Genomic DNA, 18872 nt, shown 5'->3' on the forward strand with positions numbered 1-18872 from the left:
ACATTATTTAACATTGTTTCAATAAGTACTGAAAGAGGAAAATAAATAATTTGAATTAAATGACAAGCACAAAGCAAATATAAAATGTGATGACCATAGAGATGGTCTGTGTGTATGTTGAGGAGAAACCCACACCGGCCAACAACAACTCAGGCAGTCAGTCAAGCTCATGATGCCATGCGGTGTCATTCCACAACACTGCATGTTTTACACACACACCCCGACTCAAACACACACTAACATACCCTACACACCGACACACACACACACACACACACAAACACACACAAACACACACACGGCTTCTCCTCTCCACCGTACTCCAACTTACTGCCAGTTTGGGAGTTGTCTTCCTCTCGTCTTGATTGGCAGAAATTAAACAAGATGCCATTTCGCTCAACCTCCTCCCTATCTTCCTCTCGCTTCCCCCCGGCGAGGAAGCCTCAACTTGTCCGGGACAGAGCTCCCGACGCCGGCCGTGCAACGTCCACCCGGCACTCTCCGCGCCTTTCCCCCCATCCCCGGTAGTCCGCGCGGTTTCTATCCGGGAGCCGGCTCGCTTTGTCCGGCGTGCAGCCCCGTGGAGCCCCGCTGTCTGTCTGGAGCTCCGCTGTCTTCTTTCCGCTAGCCCTGCAACAAGAAAAGCCGTTTATGGCGACACACAATGTGAAAAGGGGGCCGATTTAAAAAGGAGAAGAATGCAAGCAAGAACAACAAAAGTCAGTTATAGCAAAGTCTATGCCTCTCCTCTCCTATCTTCCACCCCCTAGCTTAGCCCACATAATGAGCAGGAAAAAGCTTTATATTTTGTTCACTGGGTATTCACAGATAATTTGAAGCCATTGTTTCTGCCACAGATGGTTCTTTTTAATACAATAACGGTGCTCTTTGTGAATAGCGAGCCCACAATAAAAATCTAAAGCGTCCTCCTGAATAACCATTTTGTTCTCTCTTGTATAGGCCGAACAAAAGCGCCAGTGAGGTAATGGCCTGCCTTATTGAAAGCCTCAGAATGGGGATTTGATAAAGATTTTTTTCGCTCCTTTTTCCTTTTGCACAAAGTACACGGCAATGTCAAAGAGAAACTGACACGGCATGAAAAGGGAAAAAAGGCTCGAAAAAGTGCATGCTGTTGCAGGTTGCAAGCATTATTACAGTTATTATCATCATCATGATTTATATTATGACTAATATGATTGTTGTTTGTATTATTATTTACATTTCTTAACTTTGTGCAAAAGTCAGAGGTGAGAGGTTGTTTTGGGGGCTGCAGCAGAGCAGGTCAGGTGCAGGCGTGTTATGGATTTTACAATGGAGCTTAAATCCAGAATACATTAGCCTCCAAAGGTCTGCTGAGGATTTGGCACAGTCTCATAATTTTGCATAGGGTGAGTCAAGTTGTGCTTGATAGAATTAAGGATTCAGGGCGCATACCCTTGGTGTCTTGCAGAAACCTCCTGTTTCTAATTCTACCCTTTTCACTACAATGGCCCAGAAAATATTGCATGCCCTTAAAGTGTTGATAAGGCACTGTGAAATGTCATAAATGCACGGATGTTAATAGTAGGGGGGAATCAGGTAGACTAATGTAACCTGCTAAGGTTGAGATGCACGCCTGCAGGTGTGTGCAGTCAACATGTATTAGCTCCTCCAGGATGAATCCTGCAGCCATGTGCAAGCCACCTCAGTCTGCCCACGGTTGATGTAATTTGTAATTAACTCATGGCTAATCAATAAAGCGTTTAACAGAAAGCACAATGGACACACAGGGGATGATCCCAAGCCAAACATATTGGATGTCACTGATCGTTACAAGGTGAGGACACCCTGTCTATCACAGAGGTGGAGGGCGAGGGTGGAGGAGTGGGGGGGTGCAGCAGGAAAAGATAGGGGCACTAGATGGGGGAGAGGGAGATGAATGGAGGGAAGGAGAGAAGGGCAGAGAGGGGATAAAGGGGGGAATAATGGAGGACAGGAGAGGTGAGGAGAAGAGAGCAAAGAATCCCATTTCAACCGGCCTGGCGTAGTTCATAGAACTACACACACACACACACAGACAAACACACAGACTCAGTTTTCCTTTGCAAACATTATCCCTGCGTCTTATACCAACCACACGTATCAACACTTACACACACATTGGATTAAGAGCAAGGCCTTGCATCTTCCAACAGCCTGCATCACACATAAAAAAAAAAATCAGCAGCAGATACTTTGCAGGATTTTTACTGAATCAGTTCATATCAAAAGAGATATGCCTGTACACTGACAGAACACAACACGTGGCACTTCATATGACAATCAATATTAATAATAATGTTTTGTTGCATGTACAAAATGTGACAAAAAGCTCGTCAACAGCTAATTTTTCCCGTGTTATGGAGCAGCACAAACCTTTTCATATTTGTCTGAACTAAATGTGTTCTTCTCCATGTCATTGCAAAGGTAAAATCATATAAATGGATACTCCAGTTATTCAGCGTCTTGACACCATCAACAGTGACAGAAGGCTCTAAAACTGCTCTTAAAAAAGAAATAATCTGTATTACTTTCATAAATAAAGGCCTATTTTGCTGAATTTCCATCAATTCATGAAATCTCTTTCACGTGCTGCATCACCTTGCTGCATTTTTCAGGCTAAAATCCACTTGCAAACAGACTAAGTGATGCACTTAACATTTCTAGAATTTAGCGGTTTTCAGCAGCACTAGCCATGACAGCTGAACAAAAACAACAGACAATGACAGAGACATCCACGGACACTGTGTATAGGTACACAACATTCCTAATGCCTACTCATCATTGAGCTTACAAGGGAATTGCATCTACATCCAACAAGCAAAGACACAGAGTTGGTGACAGGTGATATCTGGAAGTGCAGTGCCGAACACCACAGCAGAGACCAGATAGTAGTCCGTTAGACAGGTTGAGTGAAGAAGAGGAGAGGGGAAAGCAGCCGAATCAGCGCCAGAGGAAGGTTTAAAGACTGTGACAAACACAGAGGCAGAGAAATACAGCGAGGATGTCAGAGAGAGGCAGGCACAGAGAGAGAAAGAGAGAGAGAGAGAGAGAGAGAGGGGATCAGTGCTCTTAGTGTGAATAGGCTTAGCAGTAAAGAAATATGACTATGCCTCTTTATCTGATCAATCTGTGCCATACAGTCTAAATCACAGTCGTACCACTCATATTAGAGAGCTGGAACACTTTTAATTAGAAACCCATCCGCAGAGGCTCAGTGTGAAAGCACGAGTCCAGTGGCACCACCAGAGCCTTTAGAAACACCAGCATCATCACTGAATGCTAATGCATCTCACATTGAATCTGTCTATTGACATGTGCACACACATTTACACACACACAAACACACACACACACACGCTCATGTCAGCATTTCCATATGCATGAGAGTGGACACATTTGCTGCATCTGTTTTGTGTGTTTTCTCGCACCTCGGCCTGATGGGAGATCCACAGCGGGCTCCCTTTGTGTGTCTGCATAGTATTGTGATAGTGTGTGAGTGTGTGTGTTTGTGTGTGTGTCATACAGAGGCATTGACACAGTAATCAGTGAAAAGGGGGTTGCCCTATTGAGGGAGATGTGGCCAGCCAACTGTCAATCATGTCACACGTATAAACATTACCACACACACACACCCATTCATTATCACTGCTATACTTGCTCTTATGTGGGACATTATTACGAATGGCTGTTTTAAGGGTCATGCTGGGTCACTCACTGTTAAGGCTCATAACATGATATAAAGTATGCTCAGTACTGAGTTCTGATGAAGTCTGATTTTCATGCCATGTACCCTCACCATCACACACTCCTGCCCTGAAATGTATAACCTTAAAGGCTGATCTGTATTTGTTTTTGGACGTTCCAAGTTAATCCTCAAACAAGATATTAGCAGATACTGAGTACTTAACAGTTTGAATCGAGATTTGGAGCATTAAATGCAATGCAACATGTTCTCATTTCCAGCTTATCAAATAGAGCAGCCTGGTCAAAGGCCCTACGCTTCAAACTATGACGCTCTACCTAACCCTCCCCTAGTCTCCAGTCGTTACATGTATACGGTGTCTTTTCAAAATAAACTTTTGTTTTTCTTACAGGAAACAACACATAAGAACAATATAACCAATATGGTGTGCAACAGGTGCAATTTGGTTAGGTTTAGGAAAAGATAATGGTTTGTGTTAAAATCATAGACTGGCTAAAATAATGGATGTAGCCACTGTGACGTCCCCCATTAATTTGTGGACTCCCATTATCAAACCTTGAGTTTGGCATTATGGCCGTCGCCATCCTGGATGTTTGAAGCCAGAAGTGGCCATATTTGGATGAGAGGCTGCAGCTGTGAAGGAGCGAGGGGTCGATCTGACTCATAGACTGTGGTGACGCCTCGTAGACAGACTGTAACTGAAAGCAGCCACGCCATCGATTATGCATAACTTTAAGCCTTAATAAAACGTTAACAGGTGAGTTACATACAGGTTTTCCCCCTGTACAGTTGTCATGAATGTTGAATTTAGCTATATAGACTAAAACGGTTTTATGTACCAGGTTGTAAACATGTTTATTTCTGCTGTAAAGTTGGGCATTTTAACATGCACGTCTACGAGGATTGACTAAGTTAAAATAACTTAACTTACATTATGATTTAAGTCAATTACCAAGCCGTGACCCTCTCCCCACATGGACTTTGTTGCTCAATGCTCTTCAACATCACCTGATTTCCTTTATGTTACCGTCACAATCACTATGGCCATGTAGAGCGTCACAGTTTGAAGCATAGGGCCACAGACCAAGCTGCTGAATTTATGAGTTGGGATTGAGAATGTGTTTTATAGAACCACCCCTTTAATGACTTAAAGTATGTGTAAAAGCACTGCAAGATACATTCATTGTTATATTGGTCTTTGTTTAAAAAAAAGAAAAAAGAAAAGAAAAAAAAGATATGAATTAACTTCAACTAAGAGCCTCTGGCCAAAACAAAATCAAGAGAATATAGGACCATGTTAAAAATTGCATTTTACTATCACAGCATTAATATTCATTTCATATACTTAATTTTCCAGTTTTACACACAATAATATCACCTACAAAGAATTTCAAAATGTTACTATAAATTTTTATTTCATTGTAGACACTGTGGGGCAGCTGTGGCTCAGGAGTTACAGTGGGTCGTCCACTAATCAGAAGATCGGTGGCTCGATCTCCAGCTCCTCTAGTCCACATGTCAAAGTATCCTTGGGCAAGATACTGAACCCCAAATTGCCTCTGATGATGGCGGTTCCATCGGTGTATGAGTGTGTATGAATGGTTACTGAATAGCAGGTGGCACCATGTATGGTATCCTGGGCTACCAGTGTGTGTGACTGTATGCATGAATGGGTGAATGTGACTTGTAGTGTAAAAGTGCTTCCACTGGTCGAAAGACTAGAATAGCACTATACAAGTTATACAAGTGCAGTCCATTTACCATTTAGACAGGATAAATGATCACGTATGCCTGCACAGACAAGGCAGGCAGGAAGTAACAAACTATAGGCCAACTTTCTATAATCAAACAAAATTTGTAAATGTCCACCACTAGAGAAGAGTGTGGCGATACTGAAACAGTAACTGGCCTGTCACTGTCCTACTCTACTAGATGATGTAATGCCCAGCTTTGATGTTGCTGCAAGTTTCAGCGTGGACGGACAACTTTTCAAAAGAGACTTGAAAATGCTAGAGTGGACATAAATTTCCATACTGTATGTAAACAGCATTTTCAACTTTATCAGCTGTGGTATGGACATGGTCAGACTCTGAAAAGTGCAGGACAGACACTGTAAAGTTGAGGATTAGAGCTTTAAAGATAGTAAAAATGCTGACCACCAGAGGGGAGGGTGGTTGGTCAGTCCTGCAGCTGTTTGTTCAGGAACCAAAGACACGCAGACACAGCTGTCAGATATTTACAGAACAACACACCTCACTGGCATGCCATTAATAAGGAATGCAGCATCAACAGTTTAAACAGAGCAGAAGTGTTTGTTAGAAAGGCCACCATGCTTTTCACATATGGTTCATGTTAACATGTGTTGAACAATCTGGACTTCAAGGTTGAATGTTAGGTCTTAATAGATACATAAGACTTTGATTTGACTCTAAACTTTGTATTTTTCAACCAGCTCCGTAACAGTAGCCCCTTTTAAACTGCCAGATTTTCCGCGAAAGCTGCGAGCGTTTAGTCACACAGAGCCGGATCGGCAAGTTGATCCGAGGTGCCCAATTTTCCACCGCGTAGGGTAGTCATATTTGGCGGAACCCTTTTAGTTTAAACAGACCGAGGCGGCCTTCCGCAATGGGAGGGGCTACTGAAGACTTGTGGGAGGAGCTGTTGATGACGCCGCATGTGCAACCCACTGATAGTGGACTAACAGGAAACAGCTGATAGCAGGAATTAGCGAACAGCTAGTAGCAAGAGGGAAACGCAAACCTGACAGACACTGTAAAGATGAGCAACTGGGGAGACAAGGAATTGCACGCCCTCCTTGCCCTCGCAAATGAAGAGGCCATTAGCCGTCGGATGACGGGGATAGGGAAGAACAGGCCAACTTATGAGAGAATTGCCGAAGGACTGACCAGCCACGGCTTCCCTCTCACGTCACTGTTTACGTCACAAGCTGAGCTACACTTTTTGTTACTTGTTCATTCCCCCCGTTGCCCTGAAAAAAGGCACATTCTGTATTAATAAAAGTAGGTAGGTGGCATTTTGCCGCACTCCCCAATTTTGTTTTTATACTGCCAATGCTTTCCTGCAAATTTGCACAATTTCTGTTTAAAAAGGGCTAGTGTGACTCAAAGGATGGATATTCATGGCCCTGAGAGGATAAAGCCCACTGACTTTCATAATCTATTGGCAGAAATGGTATATAATAATCATAACTATGTTTTCATAAGTGTATAATCACCTAAAAATAAGAAACACTGTGATTTTGTAACCTCAGAATGAACTGTTTATGTCTACATATGGAGCAGATCCTCTTCCATGGAGTTTACCATGTTGTTCTACAGTAACCCAGAACAGACAATCTAAACACTGACTCTAGATCGGGCCATTCACATTTTCACACGGGCCACCGTAGTTCCTCTACACATTTGGTGCACGGGAGAAGTTTCAGGTCTGCAACCTCACGGCTCGATGCCACTAAATCCTACACACTGGATCTGTGAGACATCCATGCATCAAAGATTTAATCTGTCTAATAATTTGGTTTATTTATTATATTTATTTACCAAATACCTGCAAAACTAGTTGCATTCAGGCTCAGCTGGACATTTTACTAAAGTACGGCTATGTACTTTGTGCTAATTAGCAAATGTTAGCATGCTAACACGCTAAACTATGATTAATGATAAACATATTGAACATTAGACCTGCTAAATGTCAGCATGTTAGCATCACAGACCCGCTAGTGTGGCTGTTAATCTTGTTTCTAAACTGCTTCAGTACATTTGGCCATTTTGCTCCTGTTTTGTATGGTACAAAGTCTTGACTACTGGATGAATCTTTAACTATGAAATTAACATAATGTATTTAATGAACTGATCCATTATCATCATTTATCTCAGGTTTATCACAGGCATTTCATGTACAGCTGCATCTGAAGAGTAGCGTGGTACCTAAGAGCAAAAGCACAAATGATGATCCACAAAAATTCTGCCATATAGCTGAAATTTTTATTCTTTAGTCTGATGCCGGTTTGTTTGGTGAAATGTATTAGACCCTCACAAGAGTGACGCAATTATCGCCAGGTGTGTAGGGGAGGTACTGACATACAATAACCAGTTGTATATAACAAGCACGTTTCACAGACTACATTCCACCATTAATATAAACACCATTCTAAAGATATGCATGTCATTTTCTACTTGCAGAGATCAGTTATCCTGTCAGAAAATATCCAAAACACCAATTAAAGAACCAGTAAAACATCCACACATTAAGACGACAGATGTTTAGATTTAAGATGAAACATGAAATTAGTCAGGATGAATTAATGTCACTACTGCAGACTTAGATTATCTAGATGATGATGATGATGAAAATGACATTTTTGTAGATTAGGTATTAAAGGATATATTATTCATAATTTTTAAATACTTGATTACAGGCTAACTTGCGTTTAAGGATCTCTTCATGACAACCAAACCATCGTCACTGACTGATGGTTACTAAAGGCTAATTATTTGACCGACTACGTGACTGTCATTATAAACTAACAAGTTAAAATGATGATCATCACTGGTCTGATAAAATACTGGATGAAAACACAGAAGCCTGATCATCAGATCAGCTAAATATTCCTCTGACATATTAAAATGACTATTTGTATAATAGCCAATTCAGTCCATTTGATTGACAGCTAATAATGATCAAAACCAATAATAGCCAATTACTTACAAGATTGACGAGCATCAGAGTATGTGATTGATGGCTAATGTGCCATTTGAGCATTTGGTGCCATTTCAGCGCAGAAGTAAGCCAAAAACATCTAATCGAAACATCAGATCAGCCAGATGAAGAAGCCGACATTAAAATAACTTATTCACTGAGCTGATTGATGGTTATTAATGATCGAGTCAGATTAGCAGACCGGCTGAAAGGAAAACTCTCGTCATTTGAGTGACTTTTAAAAATGTGCTGCAGAGTTACAAGCGGCTGCATCTGGCAAAATGAAAAGAGTAGAAAATGAAAATCTGGTTTACAGCCATCTGTCACATGAGAAGAGGAACCAAACGATCTGACAGACTGATGTCAGATCAGATGTGTGCTGTCTCTTGACAGCACACAGAGACACATCAACCAAAGCAGAGGCACAATGCACCACACTCAGCTACCATGTTTGTGCAGGTAAGTATAAATGTTTAAACGGTCAATGCAGATAACCGTATATTGCTTTTTTTTGTACAGGTTTTGAGACATCCATATCTTAGATTAGATTTGTGCCTTGGCTCCAGTTTCTTTTTCCAGTGAATGAAATTTTGGCTGTAGAGCTCACAACAGTAAAAACAAAAAAAAAAAAAAAAAAAAAAAAATTAAACTTAAAAAATTGAACAGCATGTCCTTTTTCACAAATGTCTACGTTTGTGAAAAAGGACATTGCTGTTCAATTTTTTCTGACGTGGATCAGAAAAAACTAAAGTTGAACAGACCTTTTTCAAAGCAGACATTTTAAACGGAACATCCTTAAAGTTATTGGTTTCTCCTTTGCCTTTTCTTTGACAAAATCCCTGCTGTGAAAAAGGTGGATTTGAATCGGATTAATGTGGAAATGCAACAATATTCAGAAAGCAAAATTTGTTCTTTAAATAATTTGTGAATTAGTTTTTTCAACTTCCAAAGAGGAGCAGGACTGAAAAAAGTTTGGGAACCACTGTTCTGGATGATCTACACATGTCACTGAAACAGTTTTCACAGGAACTACTTTTTTTTTTTTTTTTTGTAATTAATGAAAAGTCCCTATAAAAACTTTTGAGAGTGGATTGTCCAAAATAATGGGGACCTTGATTTTAGAAAGAAATTTTGCTGGTTATTTTCTAAATGTAATTTTGTGAAAGAAAAGGATGCATGCATGTACACTGTCAGCATGTTCATTAGAGTTGCAACACTTACTTCAATTTGGACTGTAGATGTGAGTTTTTATTCGCCACAGCACTGGAAGGTCGCAAAATTAGCCAAACCAAAATTAGCGTGTCTATGCAGGTTTCATTAACACGGGTAAACCTGCTTAACATAGGCTATAGACTCTTTTCCCATCGCCAGTAGCTGTAGCTGTAGCAGACAACTATGCCTTCTGTATGTGGTTTTTCTTTTTTTAGTGTGTCACGTTCTACGTCATCGACAGGCCAGAACACAAGTCAGTGAAAATGTTACAGCGGTTACTTCTTTACATATATCACTTACTTATTCAGTCACTCTTTCAAACTTGGTGCAGACTAATTTGGAACAATGTTTGACGGCTGCCTGGGTGGAGATGGATGGTATTTTGTGATGGCGCATCATTGCATCTCGCCACTGAAGGAGCTAATACTCGGTGCATTCACTCAAGTATTGTGTTCCGATCAACACTGATCAGAGCCAGAGGCGATAAATACATGTGTCTACTTTGGAGGCATTTGACCTGGGTGTGAATGCCGATTAAAGCCTTCCCCATTGCATTAAAAAGCCAGATGTAAGCGGGTGTAAGCAGGTTTTTTGTGCAGTGGGAAAGACGTTGAAGTGTCACAAAGTGATCAAATTATTGTACAATATGGGACTTTTGGCAGTATTGATCGTGCATCGCACAGAGGACAAAATATCGCACAAGTGTGATAATTATCACACATCTGGCGACACTGGCCATTGAACTTTGACAGCTATCAAAATTCACAACAAAGGACAACAACAACTTTATACTAAAGCCACAAGCTTCAACAACCAAGTTCAAGTTCAACTTTATTTATATAGCACCTTACACACAACAAGGTTGATTCAAAGTGCTTTACACCACATACCAAGGAAAAACATATAAACAAATGAACAAACAAACAAGTAAACACTATATACAGTTAAAAGCTAAAGAAAAGAAATATGTTTTAAGGTTACTCTTGAAAGTGTCTATAGTGGGGGAGAAACGGATAGGGGGAGGAAAGGAATTCCACAGCTTTGGGGCAGCTATTGAGAAGGCCCTGTCCCCATAGCACTTTGTCCTTGTTCTGTGGACAGAGAGTAGTTGTTGGTCAGAAGACCTCAGTGCTCTGGCAGTGTGATAAGGGGATAGGAGTTTGGTGATATAAGGGGGGGGCGAGACCATTTAATGCCTTAAAAACAAACAACAAAATTTTAAAATTAACCCTGTGGGTGACAGGCAACCAGTGTAGGGAGGCAAGAATAGGAGTGATGTGATCTGACTTTTTTGACCTTGTTAGTATCCTTGCTGCTGCATTTTGAACTAATTGAAGACGGGATAAGGATGACTGAGGTATACCAAGATATAGTGAGTTGCAGTTATCAATACGGGATGATATGGAGGCATGGATGACTTTCTCCAGGTAGGTGGAACTGAGAAATGATTTGAATTTGGAGATGGTGCAGAGCTGCATGAAGCTTAATTTTACTACTTGGTTGATTTGTTTATCAAATTTCAATGCTGGGTCGAATATGATTCCAAGATTTTTTGCATGTGATTTGACAGATGGGGCTAATGGACCAAGATAGGGTGAAATACTGTTTGTTAGATGCTGTGGACCAAATAAAATAACCTCAGTTTTATTTTCATTGAGCTGGAGAAAGTTTGTGGACATCCAGGACTTGATATCTGCAAGACAGTTATTGAGGTCTGTGAGTTTGTTATGGTTGTTAGGCTCTAGGTGGAGGTAGATCTGAGTATCGTCTGCGTAGCAATGGAAAGAAATATTGTGTTTTTGGATAATTTGGCCTAACGGAAGCAAGTAAATGGAGAAGAGGATTGGACCGAGAATGGAACCTTGGGGAACGCCACAGAAAATGGGAGCTGAGGAAGAAAATGAGTCACTGATGGAAACACTGAAGGATCTGTTTGATAAGTATGATGAAAACCAGTTTAAGGCAGAACCAGAGACCCCCACCCATTTGTGTAATCTGTTTATGAGAATGGAGTGATCTACTGTGTCAAAAGCTGCGGTGAGGTCCAGGAGCAGGAGGATGGAGCAGTTACCTGAATTAGCAGCTAGAAGAAGGTCATTTGTTATTTTGAGTAGAGCGGTTTCTGTACTGTGAAGAGGTCTGAAGCCAGATTGGAATTTTTCAAAAATGCAGTTTTGAGCCAGGTGATTTGAACAGTTGATTAAAGACTACTTTTTCAAGAATATTTGATAGGAAAGGAAGTTTGGAAATTGGTCTATAATTATTAAGGACTGAAGGATCAAGATTCTGTTTTTTTAAAAGAGGCTGAACTACTGCATGTTTGAAAGATTGGGGAACAATGCTGGTTTCCAGGGAGCTATTGATAATTGAAAGAATACTGGGACCAATGATTCTGATGACTTCTTTGAGAAATTTAGTTGGAATGATGTCAACAGAACAGGGGGAGGTCTTCATAGAGGAAATGATATGATGAAGTTCTGGTAGAGATATGGGGTACAAGGACTTTAGGACTGCAGTGTTCTTGGAGGAGATGGATAGGCTGTTTACGGGTGGAGTAATACTGGCTCTGATGTCGGTTACTTTTTTTGTAAAGAAATGTAGAAAATCTTCACATTTAGATACTGAAGCTTCTAACAGGAGGTGGAAATAGAGGAGGTGACAGGGTTCAGTACATTAAAAAGTACCCTGGGATTGTGAAAATTTTTGTTAATGAGGCCAGAAAAATATTGAGTCCTTGCATTTTTGACCGCCTGCTGGTATTTTTTTAACAGATCCTTCAGAATTTGAAATGAGATGTGTAATTTGTCCGGCTTCCATCTCCGCTCTGCCTTTCTGCATGCTCTCCTTATTTCTCTAATATTTCTACTGTTAATCCAAGGTGAGACAGAAGGCTTACACTTTTTGGTTTTTACTGGTGCAACAGAGTCGAGGGTGGATGAGACAGTACTACTGAATGATGACAGCAGTTCCTCTGTGCTTACAAGAGATGGTGCAGACTAGATGTTAGTGATGTTGGGGGCTTCTCTATAAGCTTCTGCAAACCTAGTGGCAGTGGAGCAATTTATTATGCGGGAGCGAACAAAGGCAGGGCGGGCAGGAGGAGCATGGGACAGAACAGAATCAAAAATTATAGACTTATGATCAGATAAAAGAAAATCTTCCATTACAAGGTTTGAGATAGTGAGACCAGAGGAGAGAACTAAATCCAGTGTGTGACCTTTAACATGAGTTGGTCCATTTACAGATTGACTGAGATTGAACGATTCAAGCAAATTCATGAAATCACGGGTCATGGCTTCAGAGGGGCAGCAGGTGTGGATATTGAAGTCTCCAACAACGAGAATATTGTCATATTTTGGAGTAATGTGGGAAAGGAGATCAGAGAATTCTGTAATAAAATTAACATTGGGTTTTGGGGGTCTGTACACTAGTAGGCAAAAAACAGGAGGGGAACCATCAATTATAAAAGATATGGATTCAAAAGATGAGAAATGGTCTACTGGCATGGTGGAGCACTTAAGGGCATTTTTGTGGATTACGGCAACTCCACCACCTCGTGCATGTAACCTAGGTTGATGAAAATGGGAGTAGCCTGTAGGAGTTGCTTCAATGAGAGGGGAGGGGTCATCGGGGGTAAGCCATGACTCAGTGATGAAAAAACAGTCCAAGTTTTGTGACAGAATAAAATCTTGACAGATAAATGATTTGTTTGACAGTGACCTTACATTGAGCAGACCAAATTTGGAGGGATGGGAAGGTGTGGATGGATTTATGGAATGTGCAATAGTAATTAGATTGTCAAAATTTACTGAAATGACTGGTTTAGAGACTGTTATGAGTCTGTTTGTAGTATGGACCGGAATAGGGAGAGGTTGAACAGTAGCATGGTCAAACCACTGGGGGGAGCTGGCGTGGGTCAGAGGAGTGGTGGACTGAGTGGGAGAAGATGGGCAATCAGGTGGACAGGTGTGTGAAGCAAATTGTCAGACCTGTGCGTATCTCACAGCATGCTGGAATTTGGAGGCAAGCATGCGACTCCCCAGCATGCTCAGGTGAAGACCGTCACGACCAAAGAAAGAGGGGCGCTCCCAGAACAGATCGAAGTTGTGAATAAAACCAATACTGTGTGCTGTGCAAGCGGATTGGAGCCAGGTGTAGAGGTAAAAAATCCTGCTAAAACAAACAGCGCCACGACTCAGTGTGGGGAGTGGACCAGAGATAAAAACAGACTTTCCACAGTTGTTAAGAGCTTTAAACAGATCAATAAAATGACTTTTTGTCCGCTCCGACTGCCGGCGGGCGGTGTTGTTCGAGCCGCAGTGAACAATTATTTTGGTAAATGTGTGGGGAGCTGATTCCAGGATGCCAGGGAGCTTTTCCAGGATGTTGGGGGCTGTGGCTCCAGGGAAGCAGTGCGTGACCGCATTTGCAAACCGGATGTGTCGGACAATTGGATCATCAACGAATAGGTCAGTGGGGGGGGAAAGGGGAGAAGGTGCCTGGTTCTCAGCGGCAGCCACAGCAGCTCCAGGTGCGGCAGTCTGAGAGACCAGGTGTGGATGGGCAGACTCGGCGGGGGAGGGTTGTGGTGAGAGAATGTGATCCAGCCCTGGAGACTGGTGCAACAGAGTCGAGGGTGGATGAGACTGCTCCTCTTGTGGCTGAGAGCGGGGGATGCTAGAGCGCCTGTTCACAGTCTTCCTCAGCAACTTGCGGCGAAAGGAGGAAGACTTTCCCAGATGTTTGCTTTTCTGCCCTACGGAGGACCGGACGGCTGACCGATCGGTACCATCAGCAGGAGGGCCGACGGCCGGCGGAGAGGAGGCAGCAGCACCAGACGCAGGCAGCGAGGAGGACAGGTTGGATGGTGGCGCCTTGGCGGGCAGAATCTTTTCGCCACAAACCACATCCGTCCAGAGCAGCGGGTGTGCAGACCGGCTTGGTGTGGAGCTAAGGACCGGGATAGGCTTGGCTCCTATTTTGGTCCACATAGCACCCGGGGGTGAGAGCACCATCCCGGCAGCCGCTGCAGGTGGAGCCAACAGGGCAGCTGGAGGTGGGGGAGTTACTGCTGCTGCAGCTGGAACACAGTCTGGTTCCACGGGAGGAGAAGGAGCAACATCAGCCAAAGGAACAGCCTTGGCCATGGGGACATCAGCAGGGTGAACTGCAACATCAGGTGGTAGCATGGCAAAGCGGTTTGTGAGATTGAGGGACGGAGGCGAAGCAGCTGGGGGATTCTTCCTCTGGCCACTGACCGTCACCACTGACCAGGGAGCCTGTGAGCTGTGGTGTGATGATGATGGGTCCCAGAGGATGGTATCTGCGACGGCAGACTTCATGTAGGATATATATTTGGACTGTTGGGCTGCGGTGTCAAGGAAGTCAGAGAGAAGAGAGTCTTTTTTCCAGAGTTCATCTGAGAGCCGTGTGATCTTCTTCCTGAGGTTAGTAATGTCTCTTTCTGTATTCCGGCAGTCCTCACAGGGGGTGGTGGATGATGAGGTGAGTGGAGCCATGGTGGAAGCAGGTAGTAGCTGGCTGTCCATGACGTCAGATGAGGGAGACGTGATGCTGCTCTGCAGGGCGCTTGAGTGTATCCTGGAGCCCTGGTGGAAGCCTGGGCCTGTTGGTATCCTGGAGGCCTGGTGGAAGCCTGGGCCTGCTGGTAGCCTGGAGGCCCGGTGGAAGCCTGGGCCTACTGGTAGCCTGGAGACCTGGTGGTAGCCTGGAGGCCTGGTGGTAGCCTGGAGGCCTGGTGGAAGCCTGGGCCTGGTGGTAGCCTGGAGACCTGGAGGTAGCCTGGGCTAGCTGGTAGCCTTGAGGCCTGGAGGTAGCCCAGCTGCAATAGCTAAGGCTAGTGTTTGGTCCAGTATCACTCTTAAATTATACTTTCAGTCCCAAATCTCACTTCCTACTTTGTACAAAAATGTTACAACATCCACCAGTTAAGTTTAAAGATGGAATTATAAAGGACTGCTAAGATATTTCACGGATTCACGTTCTCCTCTCACTTTGACTCTCACTCAAAAGGGCCACCAGTCACCTGAGACAAATAACACAACTGATCAAAAACATCCCGAAATTACAAATTCAGTTCAACTGACTTTCAGTGCAGTGGGGTGGTGTCAGAAGTCTTGCAGACTGAGACCTCAAAACCTGGTCAAATAAAACTAAACTATGTGCATGGCTACACCAGAAGGAAATGAGGAAATAAGCTGTTTTGTAATGTTACACACACCAATGGCTCAAAGTCAAACTCTATATCCATTTCTATGCGTCTCTCTCACACACTCTTTGATTCTGGAGCTTCTACCTACTCTCTGTAACATGCCCAGGCCTCAACACACACACACTGCAGCTATATTACACATGTATACATACAAGACATTTCACACTCACTCCATCATACACTCATCTCTCTCCTCTCTCATCTCACTCCCAGCCACCGCTGGTTTTGTTTACAGGCCAATTTGAATGAGAATGAATCTCTCTCGGATTTTTCTAGAAAGCGGTCTAATCCACGCAGGCTGCTGTGAGGCCCCGGCCCTTTGTTTGGGATTACTGCAGCTTAGCGCTAGCTAACAATAAGGAGATGAGCAGCTCACCTCATCGCCGCTAATGAAGTGTGGAGAGTCATTTAGCCGCTAGCTAGCTGCTACCGAGCCGAGATGATACCTTCACACACGCCTGCACACACGCAGATACATACACATATGTTTGTATTACTGTACATGTGAGGACACTGACTGATGATATTCATTTCTGAACTTCTTATCCCTCATGGATACACACTGAGCCACTTGAACTCAAGTGTTGCCTTTAAATTTCCTCTCAAGCAGCTTCAAAGTTAGAATAAGTACATTACTGCAGACTTCACAGCATCATCCCACTGACTCATTGTCTGTATCATGTTAGTCTACACGCTTAATTGAAGCTATCATGGTTGTGATGACTAAAAAAAGACACAAATTCAAGATGTCATTGTTTATCACAGCAGCATTCCTTTAGATGGAAAATGCATAGATAATTTTGATCCCATTTCTCTGCCATCTGAATCAATGGAACATTTGGCACCTGGGCTGCAATTTAAAGCAGTTATAATCATTTTTTACGGATCATATGACAACTTGTATATGAAATGTGTTGCATGTAACATCAAACCCACCTGACTCTGCAGTCCCCCTCAGCTCTACAGAGCTTCAATGCATCTTTCAGCTCATTGGTTTGGTTTTCCGGCCCGCAACTGTACTGTTTTGGATTGTTCTTCAAGCACAACATGCAATTTTTTTTTTTTTTTCAAAAGAGCTCTAAAAACTGAATGTGTGCTACCTGTCCAAGTTAGCAACTGGCTAATGAACATAGAGCATCTGAAACTACAGTTGGTGGAGCCCAAAAAGAGCTGAAAGAACAGTGGACTTACATTTATCAGATGGGGACACACAGACACACACACACACGACTGAAAAGAAATGCTAATGTTGCCCTGTGTCTGCAGTATGTGTAAATAGGCAACAGTTTGCTCATGAATTTGCTACATCAACTTTATAAAATGAGCATATGTGGGTAGTTACAACTTGTTTATGCTTCCCTCAAAGTGATCAAAAACTGTGTTGTTTTAGGTTAAATAATGTGTCAGCTCTGGCTACGATAAGGCTGTGTTTAGACGGACATCACCACATGCCCCAATCAACGTAACATGATGCTATTTTCATTTTGAATTACACTATTAGAAACCTGAAAAAAATCATTTTTAAGTGTCCGATGCTGCTGGAGACAGGCAAAAGTGATGTCCCTCTGAGTAGTAAAAATAAACACTTCCATGTTAATACTGACTGGTTTGTGTGTGTGTGTGCGTGCGCGCGTGTGGGGGGAGAATATAAGCCATGGTCACCAGGGTGAAGAGGCCCTGAGGCAACAGGAGAAGCAGGAAGATTTAAGCTTGGCAGAAACACACACACACACACACACACACACACACACACATAGCAGAGGTCCACACTGAGAGTATGTTGGCCTGTCTTCTGACAAAGTGACTGAGCCTGGCATCTGATTAGCACGGACTGAGAGGAGGAGAGGATTTTGATGTTTATCCAGGTCTAGGGATGATCATGGCAGGTTCAGACCTCTGCGCTGGACTTGGATGGTTAGCAAGGGAATGGCAGTGCTTTGGTAATGGACCAGGACATTCCCCTGGCTTTTGGACACACATACACACACACAAACACACATATAAACACACACACAAAGTACACTAACACACACGTGCATACACAAAAGGTTCGATCACTTTACTTACACGAACCTTTTTGCTGTCATCTTTACATAATACCGTTGTAGTAACATCCTCGTAGTAGCAGTAGAAAATTGATACAACTAAAGCTCCAGAAATTTGCATTATCTGTGACAAGCAAAAGAAGACTGCAGAGCACTAAACCAAATCAAAATAAAAACTTTATCTGAAGATTTACCCTCTAACATGCACTAAACACGCCACCAGCCACCTGTAAGCCTCAGCTGTTTGTTTACTGTCACAGTATGGTGTCATATTTATAGCAGGACATGACCTTGAGAAACTAACACTCCTTACATACACGTAAATATTTGAGGACTGCTCTGTTCCACCCTCTCATCGTCTATTTAGCACCTTGTCTACTAAACAAGTTAAACTTGGGAAAGGAATTACTTCAAGAATAAATCATGAGCTAGAATATCTTTAGGTTAAAAAATAAATAGCTATTTTTCACAAAATCAATAAAGACAGCAAGACACCTGCCAAGCAGTGGACTGCAGTAGACCACTGTTCAATACCAATAAATAAGTGGCCACCCAACTAGTGGGTTGCAGTCCAAAAAAGGGTCGCGCGTACTTTCTAAATGGACTGCAAGTGACTTGCAAACTTGTCAAGTTTGTAAAAAACACACTTTATTTTGAAGTACAGTGAATTTCCTGCACAGACCTTGAATTTTGAGGTGCTGTTTCCTGCTGTAGAGTGAGTAACTAACGGACAGTTACTTGACAGAGACAGCAAACTAGCTCCACAACATGGCCAAACCCCAAGTATGATGCTGAATATATTGAACTGTGTAGATTTTGAATGAATGACTAAAGAGAAATCTGGACCTCGTGGCTGGACCATTTGGGAACCACTGCAATAACAAACAAAAGCATATATTTTTAATGACACGTTGTGCCATATTTGTTGTAAAGTATTAGC

At 42.6% G+C, this 18872-nt stretch overlaps 1 non-coding gene across 1 annotated transcript in view; it reads right to left on the minus strand.

Moving 5' to 3' along the window:
- The window catches only part of LOC117253921 (uncharacterized), a 100787-nt gene that overhangs the window by 53780 nt on the left and 28135 nt on the right, over window positions 1-18872 (minus strand). The window contains exon 2 of the transcript XR_004501440.2: window positions 332-630. This is a non-coding gene — a transcript (uncharacterized LOC117253921). The remainder of the gene's footprint in view (window positions 1-331; window positions 631-18872) is intronic.

The sequence above is a fragment of the Epinephelus lanceolatus genome, chromosome 6 (assembly GCF_041903045.1).
Source record: "Epinephelus lanceolatus isolate andai-2023 chromosome 6, ASM4190304v1, whole genome shotgun sequence".
In the NCBI taxonomy this organism is placed as follows: Eukaryota; Metazoa; Chordata; class Actinopteri; order Perciformes; family Serranidae; genus Epinephelus; species Epinephelus lanceolatus.